Below are 8,011 nucleotides of genomic sequence, written 5' to 3'. Positions count from 1 at the left end.
CGTGTCTGTTAAGACATGTGGGTGGCACAAAGATGTTTCCATTGTGGTCCATATTTTCTCAGGGGAAGGGTGCCACCAGAAGAAGAGCTGGTCCAGTAGGACAGCTTGGTAGTAGGATTTCACGTGTGGAAGGCCTGCTCCCCCTCTGGAGGTAGGGCGTATTAGTAGATTCGTAGTGCATCTAGGCTTTTTTAAGTTCCATAAGAACTTATTTAGAATCGCCTGGAGTTTGGTGAAAAAAGAGTAGGGGACTGGGATAGGTAGTGTTCGAAAGACGTAAAGTATTTTAGGAAGTATACACATTTTTAGGGTCGCTATTCTACCTAACGTCGATAGGGTAGAAGTGCGAAGGCTTTTGAGATCTTGTGGGATAGATTCGAGGAGCGGTCTGTAGTTAACTGTGTAGAGTTGGCTAGTGTTAGCAGTGAGTTTAATTCCCAAATATGGGATGCTGTAGTTTTCCCAAGTAAAGGGGAACTGTTTAGAGAGTAATTCTTGGGTTATAGGGGGTGTGAATAGATTTAATATTGATGATTTAGGTTCATTAAGTTTATAGTATGAAACCGCAGAATAATCACTAATATGTGTACGTATCGTCTGAAGAGATTTATATGGATTTGTGACTATCAGTATGATGTCATCTGCAAAGAGACTAATTTTGTGTTCAGTAGATTGGTAATCGACTCCTGTGAACTTTGGGTCGTTTCTGAGCTTGGTTGCTAGTGGCTCTATTAGTAAGGCAAAGATTAAGGGGGATAAGGGGCACCCTTGTCTGGTTCCATTGGATATGGAGAAGGGTTGTGAGAGTGTGCCGTTAGTCAAGACTCTGGCAGATGGGTGGGAGTAAAGGGCGAGAATCGCCGATAGTATCCAACCAGTAAAGCCAAATTTTTGTAGTGTAAGTGTCATGAATTGCCAGTGAATCCTGTCGAAAGCCTTTTCCGCATCTAGTGACAAAAGGAGAGAGGGACGTCTATCAGTTTCTAGGTGGTGCAGAAGAGATATTATTCGTCTGGTAGCATCAGGGGCCTGTCTACCGGGTATAAAACCAACTTGATCTGGGTGTATCAGTTTAGGCAGATAAGGGAGCAGTCTTTGGGCAATTAATTTGGAGTATATTTTAATGTCTGTGTTGATTAACGAAATCGGCCTGTAATTTTGAGTGAGTTGCGGGTCCTTACCCGGTTTCGGGATAGTGGTAATTATTGACTGCAACATGTCAGAAGGGAATTTACCATTAGATGCAGCGTGATTGTAAAGGGCAGATAAGTGCGGCGTAAGGTCGGGTGCAAATGTTTTGTAGAATTCATTAGTGAATCCATCATTTCCTGGCGATTTGTTTAAGGGTAAAGTAGAGATAATTTTTTCAATTTCTGCAAAGGAGAATGGCGCCGATAGAGATTCAAGTTGTGAGGGGGTGATATGGGCGAGATTGGAGTTATGCAGGAAACTTTCAATGGTGGAGGTCGTGGGTTGAGTGGTATTAAGGTCGTCTTTTATATTATAGAGCTTTTGATAGTATGTTGCGAAAGCATTGGCTATATCTTGCGGGTTCGTAAGAGGTGAGCGCGTGGTTGGGTGTTGTAGCATAGAAATTTTGGTCTTAAGTCGTTTTTGTTTAATGGTCTTAGCAAGAAGAGAACTTGCTTTATTTCCTAATGCATAAAATTTAGTCTTCGTTTTTTGGAGATTGGTATCGTATGAGTGGAGTAAAAGGTTGCGCAGTTTGTTTCTTTCTTGGGTTAGGGTCGCAGAAGTGGAGGAGTTGGGGTTAATTTTGTTGAGTTCTTCATTAAGTTTAATGGAAGTTAAGAGTTGGTCAATTTGTTGGGAGCGCTGTTTTTTTATACGCGAGTTTAATTGAATGAGGATACCTCTCATGTAGGCCTTATATGTTTGCCAGAGTGTGGTGATTGAGATGTCCGGAGTGGTGTTGGTATCAAAAAATAGATTGTGAGCTGCTGAAATATGCTTCTGGTTATCCGGGAATTTTAGGAGTGACGAATTAAGTCTCCAGATCGGCGGAAGTGCCGAGCGTCTATCATCATCTAAGGATAAGCTGATTGGAGCATGATCTGACCAAGAAATTATGCCAATATTCGATGAGGTCGCTTGTTGCAGTGTCCATTTATCGGCGATAAACATATCTATCCTTGAGTAGGAAAGGTGTGCAGGGGAGTAGTAAGTGTAGTCTCTCTCGGAGCCATGGTGGCATCTCCAAATGTCATATAAGTCGTGGTCGTGTAGAAATTGATTGAAGGAGTATTTAGTAGGATGTTTCTTAGAAGAAGAATCAACCAGTGGGTTGCTCATAACATTGAGATCTCCGCCAATTATGAGTCTGCCTTGTTTCTGGGAAGAGATAGTTTTGTAGAGTTTCCGATAGAATTGTAATTGGTTGGTGTTCGGGCCATAGACATTTACCAATGTGTGAGGTATGTCATTAATCTGACAGATAAGGATGTGAAATCGTCCAAGAGGGTCAACTGTTTGTGAAATAATGCGGAAAGGGAGGGAATCGCTAACGGCTGTGATGACTCCATTTTTCTTCTTGGGGTTGGTTGACATAAATACTTGTGAGAAGTGGTGAAGGTGTAGCTTGGGTACTTTTTCAGTAGCAAAATGGGTTTCCTGTATGAAGAAAATGTCAGCTTGAGATTTCCGGGATTCTTTAAGGAGTAGTGATCTCTTAAAAGGGGAGTTTAGGCCTCTGACGTTGAGAGATGTTATAGTAATCATTTGTAAGCATTTATGCGTTGAAAGTATAGCGTCGGGATGTTGTTTAGGAAGATCAAGATTCAGTAATTTCCCAGGAATGAGAGTTTATAGTATACTTGTGATAACAGTATGACTCGAATAACGGCTATGGAACTGTGGTTCCCTGTAGATTCTAAGAATGCGAGTGTAGAAGTAAGGAAGAGTAGTCGATGGTGCCGTAGAAAAGGGGAAGTGGAGACAAACAAGGTAATAAAAATAGTTCTGCAGAAAAAGCAGGTAGGCCAAGTAGCCAACATCGCTACTTTAGAATCGGGGGGTATAGATGGGCTGTGACCATGGAGAGGGTCATGCCAAACAAAAATATGTAGAACAGTCATTTTCAAATGAGGGCCGATCGCCAGACATTTGGACATTAATCATAGGCCCCTTAGGGGGTAGGACAGGTGTCTGCCTCTGGAATGTGTCATGTGATCGCTCAGGTTGCTTCCATGTGTTGGACAGAATTAGGAGTATTATCCTGTGTATCTGTAGGAAGAATGTTCCAGGTTTTAAGCAGATCAATGCCTGTTTCCAGGTTTTGGACTGTGAATATTCTGCCTTGTCGCCGTACTATTAGTTTGGTTGGGAAACCCCATTGGTATGGTATACCATGATTCCTTAGGGCCTTGGTGATGGGAATCATTTTTTTTCTATTGAGGAGCGTGGCTTTGGACAGGTCCGCATATAGGCGGAGATTTGCGTGAGATGGTGGGAGAGGAGGCATGCTTCTGACCGTTTGCATTATTCTTTCCTTAACATGGTAGAAATGCACTCTGATTAGTACATCTCTGGGGATTGAAGCTGATAAAAATGCTGGCTTGGGTAACCTGTGGGCTCGGTCAATCGCAAGCTCTATGTCCGGGAGCGATGGGAGGAGTAGTTTGATGTATTGTTGTATGAATGGAAGTAGATTCTCGCTCGTTACTGATTCAGGGATCCCTCTAATTTTAATGTTGTTGCGTCGCGAGCGATCTTCCAAGTCAGCTAATTTTAAGTTAATTTGTTCGATGTCAGACGAGTGATCCGCATGTGCGTCAATCAAATCGTTGTGGGCCGTTATTATGTCACCCAAGCTGCTTTCAATGTGGCCTATTCTGCGTTCTTGGAGCTGTACTGCGTTAGAGATTTGGTTTATAGATGTAAATATGTCGTTTTGGAGGGATTGGCGCAAGGACGTCAGCATGTTCCTCATTGTTACCTCTGTGAGCGGTTGGTCGGTGGCAGGGAATGCCCCTATGTCAGGGAGGTCTATAGTAGGGGATGGAAGCAGGCAATTTATGGCTTGATAGGGAGAGTCCTGGTCCTGGTCCAGACGGGGTCTGGATTTTGCAGGGCTGCTAGTCGTAGGGGACAAGTGCGGTGACAACTCACCAGGGTCCCCTGGATATAGCGATGCCTGAAGCCTCGGGTCCTTGTGCTGGGCTCTGCAGTCCTCCTCCTCCTCGTGTCTGCTGTCTCCTCTTCTATTGCTGCTGCGGGCGCCATCTTGGATTCCCAGGGCAGGGAAGAAACGAGTGAGTTTCCCGGGGTTATCCGGGGCTCTCCTCCTGCGGGGCATGGCTGCTGAAGTGCGGGCAGGTGTCCGGAAGATCATGGGGTGATTTATTACCCCCGGAGCCGGTGAGTGCCGGTTTACTGCTGGCGGGTGGACGGAGCGGGTCTCAATACGCTTCCATCGCGTAGCCGGCCGCGCATGCGCCCCCGAGCTGGCCCTCTTTAGCCTTCGCCTTCAGAAATGGCCATCAGTAATCCACCCTGTTCTGACACATATTCTCATTGCAGCACATCTCTCTATAGCAGAAATTTGGTAAAGCCTCAAAACCCCCTCACTACATTCAGTTATAACCAACTTGAACAAAAATTGTCTGATGGAATTTCTCTTTGCAAAAGCTCATCAGTCTCTACCGAAATGTTTCTGCCACTGGCAAATTTGGCTTAATGATACTAGATCACACCAATTACAATTAACCCATTCCCCCTCCTTTACGCATTTTTCATCATGCTTGAGGTCTTCTCTTGGTCAAAGCCCAATAGAGAGTCATTATCTGCTTCCATTATGGTACAGTATCCCCACTAAGAACATCACTTTGTACACACAGGTATCTACTGTGCCTTTCCCAGCATCTCTCCTTAACACGCAAGTGCCTCATCCTTCGCTTTCTAGCCTAACTTATCTTCCCTTTTCTCTCCCTTATTTCTCTACAGTATGTCTGATAGGACACTGGGATTGGCTTTTCCCCTACACGGGGATGACCCAATCCAATAGTGAATCTGCATTGTTCAGGGCAAGAATATTATTAACTATTATATGTGTGCTAATATAGCAAAAAATTTGGAACATGTATAGTCTTCCTGTGTATGGTCCATGGAAGGTAGTGGAGGTCATACCCTCTCACCCCCCACTGTCTATGCTCATGTCCAAAACCAATATACAGTTGCAAGAAAAAGTATGTGAACCCCTTGGGATTACGTGGAGTTTTGCATGAATTGGGCATAAAATGTGCTCTGAATGTCATCTAAGTCACAACAATAGAAGAACACAGTCTGCTGAACATAATACTACACAAACATTAGATGTTTCCATGGTTTAATTGCACATAACATGTAAACATTCACAGTGCAGGGAGGAAAAAGTATGTGAAGCCCTAGCTTAATGACTTCTCCCAGAGCTAATTGGAGCCAGGAGTGAGCCAACCTTGACTCCAATCAGTGTGATGATATTGGATGTGTTGCTGACAGCTGTCCTGCCCTTAAAAAACACACACCTGTTTTGGGTTTACTGGTTTCAAGAAGCACTGTCTGATGTGGACCATGCCTCGCAGAAAAGAGCTATCAGAAGACCTACGATCAAGAATTGTTGACTTGCATGAAGCTGGAAAGGGTTACAAAAGTATCTCCGAAAGCCTTGATGTTCATGTGTCCATGGTAAGACAGACTGTCTACAAATGGAGAAAGTTTAGCACTGTTGCTACTCTCCTTAGGCATGGTCGTCCTGTAAAAATGACTGCAAGAGCACAGCGCAGAATGCTGCATGAGGTAAAGAAGAATCCCAGAGTGTCAGCTAAAGACCTACAGAAATCTCTGGCACATGCTAACATTTTTGTTGACACATCAACAATAAGGAAAACATTAAACAAGAATGGAGTACATGGGAGGACACCACGGAGGAAGCCATTGCTGTCCAAAAAGAATATTGCAGCACGTTTGAAGTTTGCAAAAGAGCACCTGGATGTTTCACAGCACTACTGGCAAAATATACTGTGGATAGATGAAACCAAGATTGAGTTGTTTGGGAAGAACACACAACACTATGTGTGGAGAAAAAAAGGCACAGCACACCAACATCAAAACCTCATCCCCACTGTAAAACATGGCGGAGGGAGCATCATGGTTTGGGGCTGCTTTGCTGGCTCAGGGCCTGGATGGATTGTTGGCATTGATGGGAAAATGAATTCCAGAGTGTATCAAGACATTTTGCAGGAAAACGTACGACCATCTGTCCGCCAACTGAAGCTCTGCAGAGGATGGGTGATGCAACAGGACAATGACCCAAAGCATACAAGTAATTCAACAAAACAATGGCTGCAACAGCACAGAATACGTCTTCTGGAGTGGCCCAGTCAGAGTCCTGACCTCAACCCGATTGAAATGCTGTGGCATGACCTAAAGAGAGCGATTCACACCAAACATCCCAAGAATATTGCTACACTGAAACAGTTTTGTGAAGAGGAGTGGTCCAAAATTACTCCAGATCGTTGTGCAGGTCTGATCTGCAACTACAGGAAACGTTTGGTTGAGGTTATTGCTGCCGAAGGAGGGTCAACCAGTTATTAAGTCCAAAGGTTCACATACTTTTTCCTCCCTGCACTGTGAATGTTTACATGTTATGTGCAATTAAACCATGGCAACATCTAATGTTTGTGTAGTATTATGTTCAGCAGACTGTGTTCTTCTATTGTTGTGACTTAGATGACGTTCAGAGCACATTTTATGCCCAATTCATGCAAAACTCCACGCAATCCAAAGGGGTTCACATACTTTTTCTTGCAACTGTACTCTGTTTGATGTAATGTTTGTTACCCATGTTAAATTTTCAATAAACCAAAGTTATTAAAAAAAAAGAAAAGAAGTCCAGTATGGGATCGACACCTTACCACATAGCTCCTGGAGCTCTCCTTTGGACTTAACTCCCCCACGTTTGAGGCAATGAGTCACCAGCAGAGATAAACCTATCTCATGCATTGGAATCACCCCAGTCTCCAACCCAGGGGGGAACTCTGGATTACCAGCAATAGGAGTGAGAGGACCCGGAGAACTAGGAAAACCCAAAGTCATGAAATCAATCTAACGCTGTGCCAATTAAGGGGTGTGCTAACAAATGCTTTGTATAAGAAGATTGACAGCCGCGGTAAAAATAATAAAGGATCTAAAATGTAAGAACTTTCCAGGGAAACCCTTGGCATGACAATTCCAATCTATAATTCTGGTAAATTGAGTAGCGTAGGTAATACTTTTTAAAGTCTGGTAACCCCATACCTCCAGAACTCTTGGTGCATGTGATGAGTTGAAATTGAATACGTGTTTTTTTATTGGACCACACAAAGGCTCCTTGAGCCTATGGTAATTTCTTAAAAAAGGTTGATGGAAGCCTAATCAGGAGAGGATTCATGAAATAAAGTATCCGAGGAAGAATATTAATTTTAATGATGGTTGAACTACCAAACATAGAAAAGTTTTTGCGTGACAATTTTTGAGATCTTCCTGAATGTTGCGTAGTAAGGGGACAAAGTTTTGCGTGTACACATCATTGAGATTTGGAGTTAGCCAGATGCCCAAATATTTAAGGGCTGTAGAAACCCATCTGAAAGAGCAGTTTCACTTAATGAGGGCTAAGAAGGAGCTTACTGTTAAATTCAAAACCTCTGATTTGGTGTAATTTATTTTCAAATTTGAGAGAAAATGATAATGGTTGAATAAGCTAAGAAGGTCACGTACAGAAATGTGAGGTTGAGATATAAAAATAACAGGCCATCCGCATATGCCGCAGTTTTGAAAATCTCATCGTTGATCTTGAATCCATGTATCTCCTCATTTTGCTGAACCAGCCATATAAAGGTGTCAGGAATGGACTCGCCAATAGTAATGGGACTCACCTGCCTTGTGGGTTGCAGTATAAGGACTGGCCAGCGGGTGCTCTCAGCAACCAGAGGCTCACTCCTGTAGTCAGCCAAAACACCTGAGGCTGATTGCAGGA

The sequence above is a fragment of the Staurois parvus genome, unplaced genomic scaffold, assembly GCF_062004578.1.
Source record: "Staurois parvus isolate SC_StPar_1 unplaced genomic scaffold, SC_StPar_1.0 ptg000769l, whole genome shotgun sequence".
NCBI lineage: Eukaryota > Metazoa > Chordata > Amphibia > Anura > Ranidae > Staurois > Staurois parvus.
Note: the sequence above shows the minus strand (reverse complement) of the source record.